This window comes from Macaca mulatta, chromosome 1, assembly GCF_049350105.2.
Source record: "Macaca mulatta isolate MMU2019108-1 chromosome 1, T2T-MMU8v2.0, whole genome shotgun sequence".
Taxonomy (NCBI): Eukaryota; Metazoa; Chordata; class Mammalia; order Primates; family Cercopithecidae; genus Macaca; species Macaca mulatta.
In genome coordinates this window covers 56,564,432-56,586,678 of record NC_133406.1, presented here as the reverse complement: position 1 = coordinate 56,586,678, position 22,247 = coordinate 56,564,432, and the positions used below count along the sequence as shown (strand labels likewise).

The 22,247-nt window shown below is 33.9% G+C and overlaps 1 long non-coding RNA gene across 1 annotated transcript in view; it reads left to right on the top strand.

Annotated features, from left to right (window-relative positions):
* Positions 1-390: 390 nt before the first annotated feature.
* The window catches only part of LOC114679643 (uncharacterized), a 39,469-nt gene continuing 17,612 nt past the window's right edge, over positions 391-22,247 (top strand). Inside the window, exon 1 of the long non-coding RNA XR_003731714.2 lies at positions 391-594. This is a non-coding gene — a long non-coding RNA (uncharacterized LOC114679643). The remainder of the gene's footprint in view (positions 595-22,247) is intronic.

Here is a 22,247-nt window from a genome sequence, read left to right as displayed (position 1 = left end):
TAACTGAAGGGAGAGAAACACACAAAAAACATTTTTCTGACAGGCAAACAGGCAAATTTTGGACAAAACTGCAGGGCAGGGTGATAAAAAGAAAAAAGAAATCTTAAAAAAGCTGAGCTTCCAATCACCTCCCACCAGTCTCTGTGAAGGATGACTTCAGTCCCTTTCTTAACTAATTCTGTCACTGTAAAATCCTACAGTCATTCTTCCACACATAAAGGACAAATAAGCTCAAGAGGAGGATATAGATGCTTTCAGTTTTAACTATTCACCAATGGTGGAAAAGGCAGAATGCCTAAGCTATGTCTTCGTGGCCAATAGGATAGCTCTGTATCTCTCACATGACTCACTGCTCCTGTCTTTCACATGGGCTGTAATTTAGTTCAATTCAGAACTGCAGATAGTACAGCTTCCACAGGAGCAAGGGATGTCTGAGCACAAGTGGCTGAGTTCCGAGTGACTTTATGAAGCACTTTCTACCTTCCTCTCCGGCATGAAAACAGGGATTCTGCACCTGCATCATGGACAGTCTGGCAAAAGCCTCTGCTCTGCCTCCGGGGACAAGAAACTAGAGCAAATAACCGTTTTGAAATTGTAAGTATACCTTCCTTTCCGTCAAGTGAACTGATTAAAATAGTTTTATGTCATAAACATCCAATATTCGAAGATTTCTTAAGGGAACTCTTTTATGTGTATACTGAAGGGTATTCAGCTGGCAGGAAAATATTCCAGGGACAATTGTTGCATACTTTATTCTGTGAAGGATAAAGAATTAAAAATAAAAGTCAGGCGTTCCAAAGAGTAGCTGTAGGAGGCTGTGCGTCGGAACATCGCTCTAGTGTGCTGCTTTGTTCATAAGAAAAAATGAAGGCACACGCATATGTACTTAGTTCACTTCTTTTTGCTCTTTACGTCTAATCAGATTTGCTCTGTCCCCAAGAAAAATAAAAGGCAAACTTTGCTGACTCCACTGACAAGGGCACCATAGACTTTCCACACATCTGACAGTTATTATAATTAGCTATGAAAGACTGCAAAGACACTTGGGGGCAAATAGCTCTTAAATTCTGAACAATGGCTTCAAGCCAGGGCTTTCTTTATATGTTTTTTTAACTACCACTTTTAATTTTATAATAAGGATAGAAACTGAACTGGTTTCGGTGTTGTAGTCCACACAATGTGAAATAAAGTCTCGGCAGAAGTGAAGGCGACTGAAAGTGGCCAGTGTAAAGAGAGAAGGAAAAGACAGCTTTCTGTCTTAGGATCCAGCCTTCCATGTATAAAGATTTTTTTTTTTTTTTTTGAAATTCCTAATAGGGTGGAGTGAGGATGTGGGGGTGGGGAGGAAGCATGCGGAAGCTTCTTTATAGAAGAATGCTTGAAGAATAAAATAATTTGGCATTTCTTCTTGCTAGCGAGCAAAAGATATGATTAGCATCTAAGTTCCTTACATTCATAATAAGGTTTTTTGATGGAGTTTCAAACAGAAGCAACATACAATGCAGTTTTAAAATTTATAAAATAATTGGAAACAAATGGATAGAATGTTGCTGTATTACTGCTTTCTTTTTATATTCAGCTAGAGTAATCTAGCAATGCATTATGCCTTTACTTCTAGAATTATCCACATCCTTAAAAAGTTATAAGCTAAGTCTTACAAGAAATTAAAAGGCAAATCACACCAGTGTGATTATGACTGATGGAGATTTTGAATGACAAAGCCTCCAACAAAAAGAGTTTGTGAAAAACATTGTCCTCCTCATTTTTAAAAGAGAATATTAACTCCATCAATTATTGAAAAGAATTATTCAAAGGCTCCAGACATAACTAATTATGGCTTAAAGAGAGCTGCCAGAGCAGAGCCTGTGTTCTAATTATAAAAGTCCAAGACGTTAGGATTCATTTTCTTAAGGAGGACTTGAAAATAAATACAAATTTTCACATAATCTTATAAAAATACACCATTTTTTTTCTTTGTCTGCTCTCATGTTATCTACACCTCCCCCACCGCCGCCCACTGTGTGCTGAGACACCTGAAGGCTAGACATAATGATCAACAGAGCTCCAGCCTGTCTGGACTCCAGCCAGATTTTTTTCCCCTTCTACAATCAAGGAGCTTGCACGCAATGCATGCCGAGCCTATTCCACTGCTATGTGCAGATCCGGGATGGAAGTCTTACACATACTGCGGAAAGATTAAAGACAACAATATCCCCTTTCTCTTACCCTAGACAGCCTCAATTTTTAACCCTTTCATTACCTTTGAAACCAAGACGTCTTACCCATTCAAAGGCAGGTCTCAAGGGACTTTGCAACTCCCACACCATATCATACAGATGCACATGCCTCCTTTGGTGTAGAAATCACATCTCAACAGATCCTATCAGAATATTTTAGGACTAATAGTGTGCTAACTAAACATAACGTAATTTGTTTGTGTGGGGAATGCATTTTTGAATGAACTTACGCTGCATGAAATCTGGAACAAGTCAAAGGTCTGTCGAAAGATTCTTGCAAACCTTGCAGAAGGTTACATACCATTTCTGATGATGCTGTTCTCTAAGCATCTCTCTGTCTCTCTCTCTCTCTCTCTCTCTCTCTCACACACACACACACACACACATACATACACGCTCTCTTTTCTCTTTCTCTCTCTATCTCAAGATACACACACTCAATCAGGAAATTATATCATTGTATCACAGAGAAATCCAGGTTAGCTGGTGATGTCATCATATATAAAATTTTGCCTTTGTGGGCAACATTTTCAATCACCTAATCGCTAATGTATGTTGGGTGTGTGCCCATAGGAAGTTCACGTGCTCGTGGGGTTAACCGACACCCACAGGAAAGGACTATTTTATTTGCAGCTATCTTTCTTTTGAAGATGTGTTTATGGGGCAGGATGGGTATGTTTATCAAGATATATGTAGTCAGAGTTTCCTGGTTCTAGGAAGCCTTATTAATATGCTGTTTGAACATTTGAAAGGCGGCTGAATTTCGATGATATAAATAGGATGTAGAAATGGTGAGCATTTTGAAATCCAGTTGGATAACAATGCTACAATATTGCAATTTATTATGACTTGGTGTTTTTAATTTGCCACTTAACATTTTGTAACAATTAAATCCTTTTTACTTTTAACTTATTTCTTAAGGAGAGAATAATTTTATACCAATGATTTAGAAGTAATGCTCTCTCGTGTGCTTTAATAAGGGTATATCTCTGAATTAGATAATAGTTGAATTAACTTTTGGGTGAGCTAGTACAGTGTTTGTATTTATTTATTTTCAAGTCTGTTTTATGGGCCTTACACTGGATAGTTAGTCACCAAACATGTGCACAGATTTTTATTAATGCACAGATTTAAGTACATTATTTTATTTCACGCAAATAAAGTTTAAAACTTTTACCAAAACATATTGCCAGATTTGAGATGTAGATATAGAACAACTCTGTATACATACTACCCCTTAACTACCAAGTTTTGATATGTAATTTAAATTAATATTCATTAGAATAGAATGACTGCGATACTTACCAGTTTTTACATAATACCACGTATCTGATACATAATTTTTAAAATTTTGGAATTTGCTCTTAATACTTCTTCGTTCTTGCATACTAAAAAGCGATTAATCTGAAAGGATTTTCAAAGCATATATGTATAAACAGCACTACGTATATGTCAACAAATTAATAAGATTCATTTTGCCAATGTATTGTGTGATTGTTTTAAAACAAATGAAAAAATGTTTGTTCTTTTGCTGCTTTCATGTTACTATTGTTAAGAAAAGTATATAGCTAAAGAGTTGACACATTTTGTACTTAGAGAAAACAAGCTACACAAGTTAGATGACATTCTATGGGGTAAGACTCCACTAAGAACTAATAAATAACTTCTTTAAGAAATTCTTGGCCTGAATCTATAATTTTACATAAACAGTTCTTCCAACATATAGTGGAAGATTGATGATTAATTATATAATTTCTTTATCAAAGATTAAAATGAGCAAATAGTTGTGTTTAAATTTTACCTACTTTCAAAAAACAATACATGGCATTGCCCATTGGGGATACAGGTTACTGAAAAGGCATCTTTCAAAGACAAGAAGATAATGGACTTGATTGAAATAGTTGAACTACGTAACGCCAATTCAAGAACAAATGGTTTTTCAGAGCATAACGGAGAAAGAACAATTTACTATAGTACAGTTTATTCTTCTTACACAATGGCAATGATTTATTTGAAATGGCAGAACAAACATAGTGGATATACAAAAACAACCAATGGGTATTTTATGTCAAGGATATGTCAAGAGTCTTTTGTTTCATATATTAGAATATCCTTAATCCAATTACTTATTTGAAGACTTAGCTTAAATCTACATCCTTGTTTAGCATGTGTTGGTATTAAAATCACATATGTCTCTTACATGCATGTAGCATATTTAGTATACATATATATAATGTATTTGAATATAGTCTTCTGACCCCAAATAATTGTTGTCACTTTATTATAAGAGTTCTTGAAGACTGCTAATGTATTTCAATACAATAAAATTCAGATTGCGACATCAATTAGCTATGTCTATACCACCAGAAGAGCATTATCAGATATTGGATGAATTACTGTATTGATGTTATAATTACCACAAATACCTCATGTCAAAAAAGAGTATCAAAAGATATGACTCTAATTTGACAAACAGTGTAAAATGTGATTTTTAAAACCATCTCTGTTTCTTACTACCGTGAAAATGATTTGTAAAAGAAGACTCAACAGTTATAATTTCTCTTCATGAAAAGAGAATTTTTTTTTAACTTAGCCTTTAGGCATAGGGCCTGAAATTATTGTGAGTAGATACCTGAGCACTGTGCAGAGAATGCACAGGAACCTCAAGTTGCGATGAGAAAACAAGGGAAACTGGTTTGTCTGCTTTATGTTTCAAATTTTATTCTTGCAATCCTACATGAAGATAATACTCAAAATTAATTTGAGTGAAAACTATCAAAGTTATTTTCTCAACTTTCAAAAGATCCACTGTCTTGTTGACACTCTATGAAGGAAAAGTGTTCTAAAAATGATTGAATATTCTACTGAGTGAAACTCAGTCAAGCTCAGTGAGGCACTGGGGTCAAATGGGCTCATGAATCACAGATAGGAAATGAACTGTGTATTGCATATTTGAAAGTTTAAAAAGAAACATTTGGGATATTTTACCGTAAACAGATTTTGGTTTGATTTCTGGCACATCTTTTTAAACATTAAGCCTGCAGTTCAGCTGAAATAACTTTTTATATGTATAGCTAAGACCAGATGGCCACGTGCTCCTTTCTTATTTAGATGAGACTTTTCCTTTCAATAACATCTTTCTTCCTGACCTGCTTAAAAATTCCAGCGAATGAAATCAGCACAGGATTTTCAATTCTAATTGACCATGTGCAGAGGAAGGGCCAGTAGAGAAATCAGTAGAGGCATTGTGAGGCTCACTGCCTCAGTTTTGTCTTTGTGTTTTGCCCTTACAAACCAATCTAGACTAATCAAAAGCATTTAATTTTTATTAATATTAATATAGCTGCAAGATTCATCCTCAATCAAAATTATTTGAGTTGGCTTTTTCTATCATTTTATCACAAGTAATTTTTTAAAGTTATTATTCGCTTACACAGTTTCAACTGTCAAGTAAGCACTTTAGTGGTTAAAAGATAAAATATTGGTTGTATTAAGATGAAAGAATGATTGTACTAAATTATTTTTCTTGTTATTTAAAAAAACATTATTTTTGAAAGATACATATGCTTTTTAAATTTACCATGAAAATATTCACTATATAATATTCTTAGTTCATTATCTGCATAGTCATTTTATAAAGAAAATATGTAAATTTTATTTGAACTTGAACCAGTAAAAAAAATCAAGAATAGAAGGCAATCTCCATATTCTGTATAGCTTAGCGAATTACGTATGTATTAAAAATGGGCATCTAAGTTCCCAGATGTTTTTTCTTTTTGAAAAATTCTTGACTCAGATAAATATCTTTATAATTTATTTATTACTGCAAATAGTCAAAGATTTTTTGAAAAAACATTTATTATTCGAATGGTGAAAATATTAGATGAAAACAAATTATCCAGACATATTGACACTTGTTTGCCTAATAAAGATAGAAAAAACCATAAACCAAAGGTGTATATTTAAAAAATATATAATAGACATAAGAAAAACTCCAAATTAATTATCAGGGTTATTGAAGTGGCCTCACGGCAATACTATCTGATTTGGTGTTCTTTGCTGATTCTTCTTCAGGTACCTTATATCTCAAGCAAATCTATTAGTTGTCCAAAAATATGTGCTGCCTAATCATCAAAAGCCATGTTTTTTCAATTGTTTGAAAAATGCAAGTCTTATGAAAGATAAGATCAGTTAGAATTTTTTAAAATCAAAATTTCAGAGAAAACTGAACTGTATTTGTTCATGGGATTCACAAATATAAAAGGAACATTCTAAGCTACCAAAACAAATTCTTTATGAACATGTAAAATTTAAATATTTGAGATCATCTTTTATATATATATGTGTGTGTATATGTATTCATTCTATATATAGAATGTATATATTATATATATGTTCTGTGAATCAATTTGTGCTTCCAAAATATAAGAATTTTCCAATATTTGATGATTTTACCATCAATGTAGGTGTAAAAATCCATTAGGAAAACTAAGGGCAGTGATTTAGCCAATTCTTGTTTTCCTGCCTCAAATAAAAACAATATTTTTAGAAGCTTGAAAAATCAAGCCAAGTATACACAAAAAAACCCAAGCATAAAAGTGTTACATTATACATATTTGCAACTTTGCTTTACTTTTAAAACTATACATTTTAATAGTGCTGAATCTAACTTTGTTGGTCGGAGGTAATGGATAATAGGATCTTGGGAAAAAATAGCAAAATGTCATTGGTGTTGTAATTTCAGATGGTTGATGCTAAGATATTCTGAACAGATAGGTTTAAATAAGGAATAGAACTCTGAGCTACTCCCATTTTTCTCCTTTTCCGTGTTACTCTGGAAAAATTGGTCTTGATTCTGCAAGATTGTAGATAATCAAAAATATTACATAAAATAAGAAACACTTTCCAGTTATCTTTGAAACAAGTTTTGGTACTTTTATTTGTGTGGGGTCATGGTTGAGATTTACTGCTCTGTTTTCGTGTATCCTGATTCTGTAGGCGAACAGAGCATAAAAAAATAGGGTCAGTTAGGGAAGCTTTGCAATCGTGCAAAATGTCTGCCCTTTGCTATATCCTCTTTCCTGTTCTCTAAGACTGTGACAATCAGGAACAGGAATCCTTGAGAAACCCAGGCCTCTTTTAACTCTCCAGGGACACTACTTCTATCTGTTTTCATGCTCCTTCTAAAGGATCCTCCTTCAGACTATAGCACACTTCTGAACTTCCACCCAGTTTGCTACATTCCCAGTTATTTCTGCTTAGTTAGGACTTTGCCTCACCCTCCATGGTGCTGTTTATGTTTCACAGGCAGAGCTGTCTTCTTACATTTTTGTTTTAAAACGTTATATTTTTAACTCTAAGGGAAACGGGGTTAACAGGGTAGACATGACATCAAAAGGATACATGTAGGGACAGACACAGATGTCTTTGGCATTCTGAAAATTTGCAGGGTAGTAGGCAGAATCACGCGATTACACTGAATTTGATTGGGCAGCTCTCACTTCTGGTTCACGAAGTGTGCCCACTTCAGAGTGGAAGGCTTCTCTCAACTAATGCACTTGAAGTAGATGCTCGACTCATTCTTGTGGTTTATACTTGATTCGGTATATTTCCTGTAGGGAAATTACTGTTTTAACTTAAAGGAACTAACTTCTCCTTCAGCACATGTTGGACTAGAAAAATAAAACACAAGTATGAAAAGAGGAGACTATGTCAATATCAGGGTGTAAACTGTATCAAATAATTTGAAATTAGGAGGGTGTGTCAAAAATTGGTTACAGACATTTTTATTATACCTGTGAATTATCAAGAAAACCTCATGAAAACGCAACCACTGTGTGATGGGAAACCAGAAGTAAAAATTCCTCATAAGGTTTTCAGTATTAATCTAATTTTATTGCTTTAAAAACATTTATATAGGAGACATAATTCACTGATTTGTATAATTGTTTGATTGGCTGTTACTATTAGTTATCTATCAGGACATTATTCAAAATATATTGGGAGAAAATGAAACACTCAGTCACTACTCTGGTTATTATGAACCACTTTACAAAGTGCCTCTTGCCCTGAAAAGAGTTAACGATTTAAGCTGACAACAGTGACTATGAAGAAATTCATTCTTTGGTTAGTCTGAGGACAGAAAGGGGTTAATTTTTCAAATCTTTGTAAAGGGGGTAGTGGGGGGAAACTCTGGAAGATAAAAAACCAAACCAAAGACTAAGCTGTTAGTGATTTGGTTGTATTTATGGATTATACTACATGTTGAAAAGAGGAAAATCAGAGCTGTAAGATGACGCTGCAGGGGTCGTCTGGACTTTTCACTGAGTCTAAAGTCTATTTAGTCAATGCTTATTAAGGCCTGGTTTTGACCTTTGCCCTTCTCACTCCTCCCTGTTCCAGGTGCAACATTTTTGCCAGTGCTTGACCATTATTAGACACTATGTGCAAACTTTAAATTGTGAACGGAGTGTGTTGAACATAGCAAATAATCCAGTAGTTATGATGCTCACATTTTTATTAGAAAGTGTAAAAACTCAGTAAACTTAGGTTTGTTTCCTTTTATAATTAATAAACAGTGCATATTGCTCTTCTTCAAAATATAACGAAGGCTATTCAAGTGCAACTTACATTTAAACCAGATTAGCACATTTGTTGTTAGAATGAATTCTTGTAAGAATATATCTAAAACAGTGATTTCTATTTAAGCTACTTTACTTTGAGGGCGACATAGAAAACTTTATATAATTATTTCCTCTATATTTTCACACATACACTTTTAGTAATAAATAAAGCTCTTCTATTCCAGGCTTGTATTTGTTTAAAGGATTAATTTTACTTTTAAAAATTATAAACTAAGAGATGAATACACAAACTACTTTAGTACTTTTAGTAGACAGTTTTTACTACAACATTTTGTAAAATATATTTATGTATTTACATGGTGTTTGATAAATATAAATGAAAATCCATTTTTACATACTAATTAACAGATATTTTTAACAAACCAACCATGTATATGCCTCTAAAATCTAATGTTATTATAGATAACATGCATAAAACATATAAAATGACTCAATATTAACTATATAAACATAAAAAAGGGAAATAAAGTTAGGCAAGTATTGGATTACATTAAAAACATTTAGAATTTTATTTTACTTTTCTGCTGAATGCTTTGTTTAGCAAAGAATTATCCACATTACGTAAATTCATGTATTTTAAATACATGCTTTTGAATTGTGAAGACAATAAAATATCTAACTTGAGGAAAAGGTTGGTTTTAAAATCTCACTGGAGAAATAATATATAAACATTTCTTTTAGCTTGAATTTTAAAAGGTAGAAAAAACTTTATTTTACATTTTGAAATATTTTAAACTACACAGAAAAGTAAAAGCAATGTAATATACATATGCATATTTCCACCACTTTTTTATGCATTATAAAAAAGATTTACAATTTATAATATTTTGCTATACTTACCCCCAAATTATTAAAAAAAAGAATTATTTATACACAATTGAAGACTCCCATCCTCATTTCATATCCTGATTTCCCTCTGGCTATGGAAGTAATCACTGTCTCATAGTTTGCAGCTTATCTTTCGTGTGTCTATTGTCACACTTTAATCACCTACATATCAGAAACAATAAAAAGAATAAGGTCTCAAATATAAAATTCCTAACCAGTTTTTAAATTTGTCTTTAAGTTATTGAAATTTTTCAAATAAGTATATTCATTGGATACTATACTTATTAATAGATTTTTAGTTTAAAACCATAACGTTGATTGAAGATTTAAATTAAAAGATCTTTCTACCTGCTTCAACTAACTTTCATGGTTGCAGAAACTGAGAAAATATGCCTCATGCGTTTCTTTTATTCAAATTCTTTGGAATTAAGTCTTACATTCTAGCTATTTTTATGTTACATAAGGAATTGGTAATATGGTTAAAATATTATTCTTTAACATTATTTCTGTTTCTCCCATTTTATTGTTTTCATAAAGAAACATGTATTACAGTTAGCTTCATGCATTAATTTTCATATGCCACACTCTCAAGGGGTTTTGTAAGGTGCTTATTGTAAAATGTTCTAAGAATCCATAAGAATTGTCTTATTTGCCAAGAAAATGGCACCAATAGCATAGTTAAAGAAAGAGCATTGACAGTAGGGTTGCTTTTTGGAACTAGATTTTCCTTTAAAAGGGGCAAACGCAATTCTGAACAAGTGTACTGAAACCAAGATCCTTATTTGAATACAGTATTACTGCAGATTTACATGAACCATGTGGTAATGCATTGCCATACAAACCTCTAATGCTCTGTCTCTGCCACGGCATCAGAGTAGAAATCTGCATCAGCACCTTTCCTATCATGCGTGATCCTAAACATAATCTATAGACAAAAAACTTCAGAGGTACATAAAGGTGAGTTTAAATGATTTCCCCCCTCACTAATTAAATTATCTAGGTAGCACTATATCAAGAGATACCTATAGTCAATTTAAAACTTTAGTCAAGATCTCAATGCCTAAAAGATGTAAGCAACTATACTACCTTTCTGAGATATTTGAGATTGCTATCCACTTAAACTATCTTCAACTCACATTTATTAACTACGAGTTATTTCAAAATTGGACAATTAGTATCCACTAGTAAATATTTACTCCAGGCAATGTTTGGGCTTATATGGTCTAAAGATGAAGACAGGTGAATATGAAAGACTCTGTTTTTTTCTCAGGTTCAGAGAGAGTATATTATAGCCCTCAATAAATGTGACTCCTGACTTTTTACACTAGATATACATAAAAAATGCTGATACAATGATTGCAGCCATACCATTTCTCAAAAGAACATATTATGACTATACAATAATATATTTAAAATTCTTTATTCTGTAAGTTTTGTATACCAAGTCATTTATTCAAAGACATCACATTTTTGCTCTAAAATACATTCAAGAATATGGAAAGCTGCTTTTTAAAGGCTCTCATCTTATACTTTGGCCAAAAGAACTTGAAATATATTTACTAAATATTTATTAATTTTTTTCTTTTTCTTGACATTTGTATCTTTATTAGACTTAAAAGCTACCAATATTCTTTCCTCCAGATAATTACACAGTCAGTGTCTATTGTTTCAGTCTTTTTTGTTTTCTTCTCCACAATTCTGGTCAATTAATTATCTTTCAGAATGCCTATATCTGTTTCTCATGGTAAAATAGCAAACAAGAAAAGCACTGGGTAAGGAGTCAGAAGACATGTTATTCAACAGCTGGGTGGCTCTCTGTGGACCTCATTTTCCTTATCAGTAATTTAGGGATGTAGGGCTGGTGGATCTCCAAGGTCTTAGGACATATCTCTACATGATTATCTAAAAATGAGACCATTAGCCAATTAATAAATTCTGAGCTCTCAAAATAATCTCTATATTATGCATGTGCCAAGTGGTCCATCCTATTTAAAATGTGGTCTCACTTATACTTGTTCAAGGTTATTATCTTCTAGTATTAAATTTTCGTATTTTAAACTCATTTGTATATGAACTTTTGTTCCTGTATGTGTCTTCTGAAAAGCATTCTTCACCAGAACCCACTGATTTTCTCTATGAAGTATCACATCTAAAATCACATAGCTTAAAAGGCTCTTACTCAGTTCTGATAATGTATTTTACAGATAAGCCAAGTAAAGTCAGGAAACAGCATGGGCAATAATTTGTAAAGATTCTTTTGGGGTAGAAATTATTCTCTGCAAATTCTGTAATAATATGGAACCATTGGGTAGCTCAAAAAAAGAAAAGATTCACTGCAGGATAGATTTTAGCTATTATTACTGAAACCACATGATATGACTGTGGGGGTTTTCCAACCGCTGATTTAGACATTAATACTAAGAGTTACAAAATGGATGTCCTCAGAGTATTGTCAAATTTATTATTATAAAATTTTATTATAGGAAAATTGATCATTGAGTGACTGTTGCCAACACTTTTACTCTGAATTTTATCATTGCAAACTTAACTCAGATTTCTTATTTCTAAATAAATGACAATAAATTATAAATTATCTTACTAATTCAGACTATGCTTTAGGTTTAAATTAGTTTATAACTGTGATGTACATATAATGAACTTCCATTAAGAATAAGCATAAGGGATTGAACTTATAGATTCAAATGTCAGAAGTAGTGATAATAATATAAATCTAAATATGAAGAGTGTAGCATGAGTAATGGTAGTCTGTGGAGAAAAACATCACAAGTGAGTTAAAGAAGAAATGTAACATGAATTAGAAACATACTTGAAATGTAAATAGTTATAATTATATTGACAATATTTTTTCCACTGAAGTCTATACAAAAGATTTAATTTATTCATTTACGAAATTATAATCAATAACTATTTAGATCATGCCATAAAACAGATAATTAGAAACAAATTTTTAAATCTATTTGTTTACCAAAACTATCTCTGGGTCTGGAATATTCTATAAACACAGAATAGATTCACGTTAAATTGCTTTTTAGGTATTCATAGCATCCAAAACTCAGTTATTCTTAATCTATCCATAATATGAAAATTGCAGAAATGTCTGTGATTTTCTTCATCCTTCTTTTTAAAAAAATATCAATTTATTCAACTGATATTTGGTCCTATAAGCCCAATCTTTAGACAGAGGAAAGTGAAGGGAAAAAAGTTAGAGATGCAATGGCAGACCATATTAAATAAATATCAAAAGTAGTTTCTTAGTTGAAAATGTGGAATTAATTATTTAATAAAAATCATGTAGAATTTTAGTAATATTTACTTCTATTAGACTTGGATGTGATTTGTCATTGCATTAGGCATTGATGTGTCTACACCATGTGCACCTATTAATACACAGTACATTATTAATGATCATATTTGGACTTGGTAGGAAAAACTTTATTTCTATAACTGCTGTTAATGTTAGACTAAGTTTACAGATCTGAATTTCCCTTCCAACATTTTTTGAATTGGGATGTTAAAAAAAAAAAAAGGAAGAACTGGCCTAGGAGTGACTAATATCAGTACCTAGTTATTATCACAAAATAATCCATACCATTTTTATGGTCAAAATGTGGGTTCCGCCGGGCGCGGTGGCTCAAGCCTGTAATCCCAGCACTTTGGGAGGCCGAGACGGGCGGATCACAAGGTCAGGAGATCGAGACCATCCTGGCTAACATGGTGAAACCCCGTCTCTACTAAAAATACAAAAAAACTAGCCGGGCGAGGTGGCGAGCGCCTGTAGTCCCAGCTACTCGGGAGGCTGAGGCAGGAGAATGGCGTAAACCCGGGAGGCGGAGCTTGCAGTGAGCTGAGATCCGGCCACTGCACTCCAGCCTGGGCGACAGAGCGAGACTCCGTCTCAAAAAAAAAAAAAAAAACAAAAAAAAAAAAAATGTGGGTTCCTTTTCTTTTAATTTAGGATGGTTTGTTTATTAGAGTCAAATTTAGAGTTCAAGAGTTTAATGATCTAGTTTGTGAAATAATGTAACATTATTTTCTAACAGAAAAGAGCCTTAGAGATTACAGAAAGACAAAGAAACTGAGGCCTGAGAAGAGAAGCAAGTAATCTATATTCATGTAGTATCTAGAGTGATAAAAGTATAATTCTTTCAATTCCTTGGACTTCCCCTTAAAAATGACTGCGTCAAGGGAAACAAAGGTCACAATGAACCCATTTGGTTAAAAGTATTAGCTCTGATAAAAGTCCTGCTAAGGATAAAGCTGAGCAATTCATTTTAATAAGAAACATCAGACTTCCTACAGAAGGACATAACCCCTTTGTTATTCAGTTTCCTCATCTGTGAACAGTCATAACAGCACATGCTCTGTATATCTCATAATACGAGAAACATCTATTAAGTGCTTACTACAGGTAAATCATAGAACTATGTATATTGCACCTAATTTTCATAAAATTTCTATGAGACAGCTCTCCCATTATTATCCTATTTTGGAAATGAAGAAACTTAGAAACAGGATGGCCAGGTCATAAGCTCAAGATGCTATAATGCCTATGGGATACGGCTAGGAATTGAACTCAGAAGCTAGAGAGACTTTTTACTTCTGCATCTGACTGCTTTGCTTCATAGCTTCCCACCACTTTTGTCTTAAAACATAATAATAGGTGGGGAGAGGGGGAAACATCAAAGTCATAAATAATTTTTCAAATGCAAGACCATATTAATACTAGAAGGGATGTGGGCCCTATCTCAGATTATCATCAGTAATCAATACTTAGATGCACAGGTCAAATCTCTGTAATAAGTTCCATTACAAGGAAGATTGAGATAGAACATGTATAAGCAAAATGGAAAACTCCATTCATTTTACTTATTTATTTAAAATTACTGTATACTAAACTCTCTTAAAATTCATCATAATAAGATTTTACCTATGTGGAAATACACTTTTCATTTCCACACCACTTATATATTTTTTTATAAATATCAGTTTGTTCTGTCATGTTTCCCTATGGCTCATCTGTTTAGTGTTTTTATCTCCTTTACCTGTTATATTCTTCTATTCCATCTAAATAGAACTAATGTTTCAAAAAATATACCAATAATGGCTGCAAATTTAAAAAATAATCTCACAGCATTTTAGTAAGTGTACTGAGCTTGGTTACAAGACAATTCACAGTAGTCCAGCCTGCAGTGGCTTCCATCCAAATCCATGTAGCCACCAATAATCCTTACAAAAGGATAAAACTCAGTCCAAGGACAGTGTTATCAAATTGTTACAATGTAGTCACTTTATAATCAATCTCAAATGTTTATTGAATGTTAGCTCTGGGGAAGCCATTGGGCATCAACGTAATTCATGTTCTCATGGTTTAAAAAATAAAATCTGTAGATGGTCTCAATCTTGGATCAGGGTTAACGGAGTCTGTCAAAGATTAAAAATACGTACTTAGAAGTACTTAGAAATCCAAAAATCTCACACCTCTCAATTTTTTTGGCATTTTCTAAAATTTCCATAAACAACTAAATTTCGGTTTAGTTAGAGACTTGGTTGGACTCACAAGTCCTTCTCTTCTCTCCTGTGACTCTTTAAGCGTTAATCAACTGAAAGTTACAAGATGTGAAAGTGTGACTCAAGTCAACTTCTCTCTTAGAGAAGTAATGTTAAGTCATTGCCCGAAAATTTTCTTGTTGGTTCCCAGCTGTCTAAAAAAACAGTTCTTAATTTTGTGTCAGGTAGTGAAACTCACTATAGAAACTCATTTATTCCATAAACAACAGAAAAACAGTTTTTATTATTTGCTAGAGCTGAAATAATTTCGTATATATATACATATATATATATATAAGAAACTAAATTGGCCAGGCCCGGTGGCTCATGCCTATAATCCCAGCAGTTTGGTAGGCTGAGGTGGGTGGACTACTTGAGGTCAGGAGTTTGAGACCAGAATGGCTAACATGGTGAAACCCCATCTCTACTAAAAATATAAAAATTAGCTGGGCATGGTGGTGTGTGCCTGTGGTGCCAGCTACTGAGGAGGCTGAGGCAGGAATACCTCAGAATACCTTCGTTTTGAAGGTATCCACTATTTTAAAACATGTCTCTAGTGTGTTTATATGCAATTTCAGCCTACTATGGTAGAACTTTTCTTGAAGGTCAAATGCAACATAATAGTAGGGAACAGGAAGCAATTGTGGCAAAGTTTTCTACAGTATTGCCCTAACTTCTAAGAAATTCTACAATAAATTTGAAATTGTCTGCTGAAGTCATGTTGAGTATCCTGAAGAAGTTCCATTATTTATCCCTGAAAAACGAATCAGTGTTCCAAATGTTGAGTAGTCACTGCAAAAGTCATTAAAGAAACCAGAAACTATTATTAGAAACAGTTTTGTTTATGCTTTCTGTTTGTTTGTGTCTGGTTTTGAGACAGGGTCTTGCTCTCTCATCCAGGCTGGAGTACAGTGGCAAAATCATAGCTCACTGCAGGCCTGGCCTCAAGTAATCCTCCAGCATGGCCTTCCAAAGTCCTGGAATTATAGGCATGAACCACTGCGCCCAGCCAGAATGTCTTATATTTGAGTACTCATTTATAATTTTTCATCAGTTTTTTTCTTCAACTTCCATATTCATAAATGATGTTTGAGTCATGAATTCAAACATTCATATATTCATTTTTTAAATTATATAAGTAAAGAGTAAAGCTAATCTACTACTTTGTCCTTGAGGAGTAGAAGGCAAAAAAGGAGATGCTGACCAAATTCCCTAGTTAATTTTCAGGGTAGGAAGACAGAGACTGGATCACTGTGCTACTTTAATTCAATATCTATTTATTAAGCCTTTGTTTATTCTAAACACTGCACTACACAGGTAGGAGGATATAAAAAATATGAGAAAAATGTATTCTCTGCCCTTGATATATTCATAAGCAAATTGATTTAAAATGACATTTTAAAATATGCACCATAATTAATTCTTCTTTTGTATTCAAAATATATCTTCTGTATGTTTGCAGAACATTTTATTGTAAAAATCATAAATTTGTGAATAGCAATAAATTTCAGGAATTACATTTTTTAAATTGTCCTTCTTCAATACTTTGCTAATATAATTGATGTTCATAATGTTGACCAGAGGAGTAAATGTCCTAAAGATTTAGAATTATAAAAATAAACACTAAATTGGCCAGGCACGGTGGCTCATGCCTATAATCCCAGCACTTTGGGAGGCTGAGGCAGGTGGATCACTTGAGGTTAGGAGTTTGAGACCAGAGTGGCCAACATGGCAAAACTTCATCTCTACTAAAAATATAAAAATTAGCCGAGCATGGCGGTGTGCACCGGTAGTGCCAGCTATCGAGAAGGCTGAGGCAGGAGAATAGATTGAACCTAGGCTGTGGAGTTACAATGAGTCGAGATCATGCCACTGCACTCCAGCCTGGGCAACAGAGTAAGATTCCATCACAAAAAAATAAATAAGTAAAATAAAAAATAAAAATAAACACTAAATTATGTTTAGGGCAATATTAGAATAAAATCTGCAGTTTTTACAATAAGACTCCAAGAATTAATCAAATGTAACAGTTTCAGAAAAAAATCTGCATTTCTGTATAATATTTCTTATGTAATTCTTAGGGCATTTTATTAAATCAAATAATTACTTCTTGCTTTGATAGTATGTAAAAAATGTTGTTATTAGTTTACTAAAGTCATATTTTCCCCAATTCTTAAATGATGCACATGTCATGAAAGAAAAGAAAATCACCAAGCAGGGACATTGTCTATGTGATCAAATAAGTGGCATCTGCTGTAGGATATTTGTTCCAATAAATGTACAGACCTTTGGAAGAGTTCAGATATACTCCAAATAACAACTGGAATCTTAACATTCATTCATGTCATTCTCAGTGTTTCAGGATCTATCTTCATCAAATGATATCATTGAGAGTTTAGATGGACGTAGCATAAGCACAATTAGCATAACCACTGACCACATGATCTGATCCAATACACTATGACCTATGATTTCCTCAAGAATCTTCAAGATTATGACTGTGTCCTTTTGATGCCCTATGCCATTAGCTTTTTCAGCAATCCTTAGACCTAAAAAACTAGTGGTTTCAGAATCATTTCAGAGCAGGAGAGGTGGTAGGATGCCATGATGCTCTTGGAGCTAGACGGATGAAGACAGAATACTCTCATCAAACTGTAAATTCTGGAATAGCTTGGACTCTCATAGCAGCAGTAGTTTATGGAACCACTGATTTTAGAAAATTGGTCATCTAGCACCTTCCAATTGATAAGTGAGTTCTCACTGCTTGTCATGTTAAAACTTGGGACTACATTTCTAAGATCCTTGTTCTTATCATTGAAGCTTGATACTAATTCTATCCTGTTCATCAATGTCACCATCATTATCTTTTTACTTCTCTATGTGTCAAACAAATGTAAAAGAGCTTAGTTTGATTTTTTCCAATCCACAATTAACCTGAAGAATACAGGCATACCTCAGAGATTTTGTGGTTTCAGTTTCAGACCACTGCAACGAAGCAAATATTGCAATAAAGTGAGTCACATGAATTTGCTAGTTTCCTGGTGCATATGAAAGTGTGTTTACCCTATATGATAGTGAGTTAAGTGTGCAATGGCACTATTTAAAAAATTGCATACCTTAATTTAAAATATTATTTAAAATGCTAAAGATCGTCTGAGCCTTCAGTTAGTTGTAATCTTTTTGCTGGTTTTGGGTATTGCTTCAATGCTGATGGCTGTTGACTGGTCAGGTGGGTGATTGCTGAAGTTTGGGATGGCTGTGGCAATTTCTGAAAATAAGACACCAGTGAAGCTCACCACACTGATATACTCTTCTTTTCATTTAAGAGTTATCTGTACCATACAATGCTATTCGGTAGCATTTTACCCATAGTAGGACATCTTTCAAAATTGAAGTAAATCCTCTCAAAATCTGTAGCCGCTTTGCCAACTAAATTGATGTAATATTCTAAATCCTTCGTTGTACTTTCAACATTTACAGCATCTTCACCAGGAGTAGATTCCACCTTAAGAAACTACTTTCTTTGCTTGTTCATTATAAACAGCTCCTCATTCCTTAAAGTTTTATCATGAGATTGCAGCAAGTCAATCACATCTTCAAGCTCCGCGTCTAATTCTTGTTGTCCTGCCATTTGCACTACATCTGCAGTTACTTCCTCCACTGAAGTCTTGGAACTCCTCAGAGTAATCCATGAGGGTTGTATTAAACTTCCTCTAAACTCCTGTTAATATTAATAATTTGGCCTCCTCCTATGAATCACGGATGTTCTTTATGGCATTTACTATGATGAGTCATTTTCAGAAGGTTTCCAATTTACTGAGATCCCTCAGAGGAATTACTATCTATGGCAGTGATAGCCTTACAAAATGTATTTCTTAAATAATAAGATTACACCTTGATCCATGGGCGGCAACATAGATGTTGTGTTAGTAGGCATGAAAATAACATTAATCTTCTTGCATTAGAGCTTTATCAGAGCTCTTGGGTGACCAAGAGCATTCTCAATGAGCAGTAATATTTTAAAAGAAAATTATATTTCTGAGCAGTAGGTCTCAATAGTGGGCTTAAAATACAGCATGTCCACCATGCTGTAAATAGATATGCTGCCACCCAGGCTTTGTTGTTCCATTTACAGAGAACAAGTGGGGTAGATTTAGCATAATTCTTAAGGGCCCTAGAAATTTTGGAATAGTAAATGAGCATTGGCTTCAAATTACAGTCACTAGGTTCATTAGCTTCCAACAAGAGAGTCGGCTTGTTTTTTGAAGCTTTGAAGCCAGGCTTTGACTTCTCCTCTCTCACTATGAAAGTCATAGGTGGCATCTTCTTTCAATAGAAGACTGTATATGTACGTTGAAATTATATATTTTTAGTGTAGCCACCTTTATCAATTATCTTAGCTAAATCTTCTGGATGACTTGCTGCAGCTTTTATATCAGCACTTGCTGTGTAACTTTGCACTTTTATGTTTCAGAAACAGTTTCTCTCCTTAAACCTCATGAACTGACCTCTACTGGCATCCAACTTTTTTCTGCAGCTTCTTTGCCTCTCTCAGACTTCATAGAATTAAAGAGTTAGGGTCTTGCTGTGGATTACGCTTTGGCTTATGGGAATGTTGTGGCTGGTTTGATCTCCCATCCTGACCACTCAGAGTTTCTCCAAATCAGCAATAAGGCTGTTTTGCTTTCTTATCATTTGTATGTTTAGTGAAGTAGCACTTTTAATTTCCTGGAGAACTTTTCCTTTGCATTCACAACTTGGCTAACTAGCACAAGAGGCCTAGCTCTTGGTCTATCACAGCTTTCCACATACATTCCTCACCCAGTTTAATCATTTATAGCTTTAAATTTAAAATGAGAGGTGTGGTTCTTGTCTTTCACCTAAACACTTACAGGCCGTTGTAGAGCTGGCCTAATTTCAATATTGCTGCGTCTCAGGGAAGAAGGAGGCCCAAGAAGAGGGAGAGAGACAGGGGAAAGGCTGGTCTGTGGAGCAGTCAGAACACACACAACATTTATCAATTAAATTCTCCATTTTACATAGGTGCAGTTCATGCACCCACAAAAATGACAACAGTAATACAGAAAATCACTGATCATAGATTGCCATAACAGATAAAATATAATGAAAAGTTCTGAATTATTGAGAGAGTTAGCAAAATGTGACAAAGAGACACAAAAAGAGCACATGCTATTGGAAAAATGGTACAGACAGACTTGCTTAATGCAGGGTTGCTATAAACATTTTATTTGCAAAAAGCACAATTTCTGCAAAGTGCAATAAAGTGAAGTGTAATAAAGTACGGTACGTCTGTATTTTGGCCAGATGACAGAATTATACTTCCTAGAAACTGGCCACATAAACATCAGGGGTTTTTATTCTTTCTATGGGGTAAACCTGGAAGAGGTAACAAATGAAACTGCTAAAAAGATTTTAAGCTAAGATGGTTTTTAAGATAACAGATGGAATTGATTTAGAAAGAAAATGAAATTGCAAGGAGATAGCAAAGAAACACATTGTCAGGACTAAACAGAAGCCGTGCATGGGGTGCTCTGACCTAGGAATCTGGATGAAGCTGAGGAAGACTTCAGAAGCAACAGCCACATTTTTATTTTGGTCATAGAGCCTCAGGTGTGCAATGCTAGCTCCAAAGGGATTTCAAGTGCCATGAAAGGCAGCCCCTGACAGTCTATGCTCTCTTCTAATTTTTGTGGAAATGGCATTCCAGTAGGATTCCCAGCAGCTATGATAACAACAGCCATGGTGCTCCCTCTGGAATATGTCATTCTTTCCCGTTAACACAGCTGATTGTCCCTAATGAGCTTTTCGGTATCAATATGGCTCTTTATTAGCCACCTCTAAAGTGTTGACTTTGGCATATGTATAGTCTCAGATGATGTTTTTTAGAGTATAATTGTAGCTCATTGTCCCTAATACAGCCAGCTTCCAGAGTTTGACTGAATTGCTATAGCTTTGATGTAGTTCAATGTTAGATGCTAGAGTGTTATGGGGGTTTCAATTACTGAGAGAGTAAATGAAAAGATAGCCTTTTTTTTTTTCCTGCTCTTGATTTTGATGATTTTTCTCACTGGAGAGAAATAACACCTCTGAATTAATGGGAACACTGTACGAAGAAATAAGGAAATCATAATTCAGAGCAGAGTTACCCTGTGCTGAGACTCCCTTTGTGCTTTAATGCAATGAGAATTTAAAAAGATATATTAAGGGTAAAATATGTCAATTTTGTAAAATAACACAATCTGTGGTAAAGCAGTTTTAAAAAGAAAGTTGTTGAAGTTGTTTTCTTTTTTGGTCAAGTTTATATTCATTCGTTCATTGGGCAAAATCCAGGTGTTTGCCATCAAAAGTCTTAATCCGTATTCTTTTGACTTATTTTCCTAATTTAGGTACAGATTATCTTTGCACCTCAGAGAAATGAAGTGTCAGCACAATTAATTGAAACAATTGATTTGTTGTTTAAGAAGAAAAATAAGAATGTGATAATTAGGACCTACTGCACATATATTTCTGAATCACAATTAAAAAACAAAATAAGGTACCAAAACAGTAGTAGAAAATATTGGTAAATATGTGTTGATAATACTTCATTCCACGCAGAAAAGAAGGTTATATTTGTTTGAATCCATGCATTAGATAGTTGGAGTTCTTGAGGAAGTCAATAAATAGCACCCTTCTTCCCCACTCAAGTTCTGAAATAAAAAGCAAAATCAGTGGAGACAGAATATCACCTTTATTATTGCTATGGCTGATCATTTTGCAGAATGTGACTCACACCTTCAAGTATGTAGGCTGAAAATTTATAGCATGGAGAGGTCACCTGAGAGGATTTGCCTTCTGTAGGCAATACAAAGAGAGGAAGAGAACATGAGAGCTAGACAGTGAGAGGATGAGGGAGAAAGAAAGAAAAAGAAGATATGGAGATATGCAGGCTCGTGTGCACAGTTTTTCC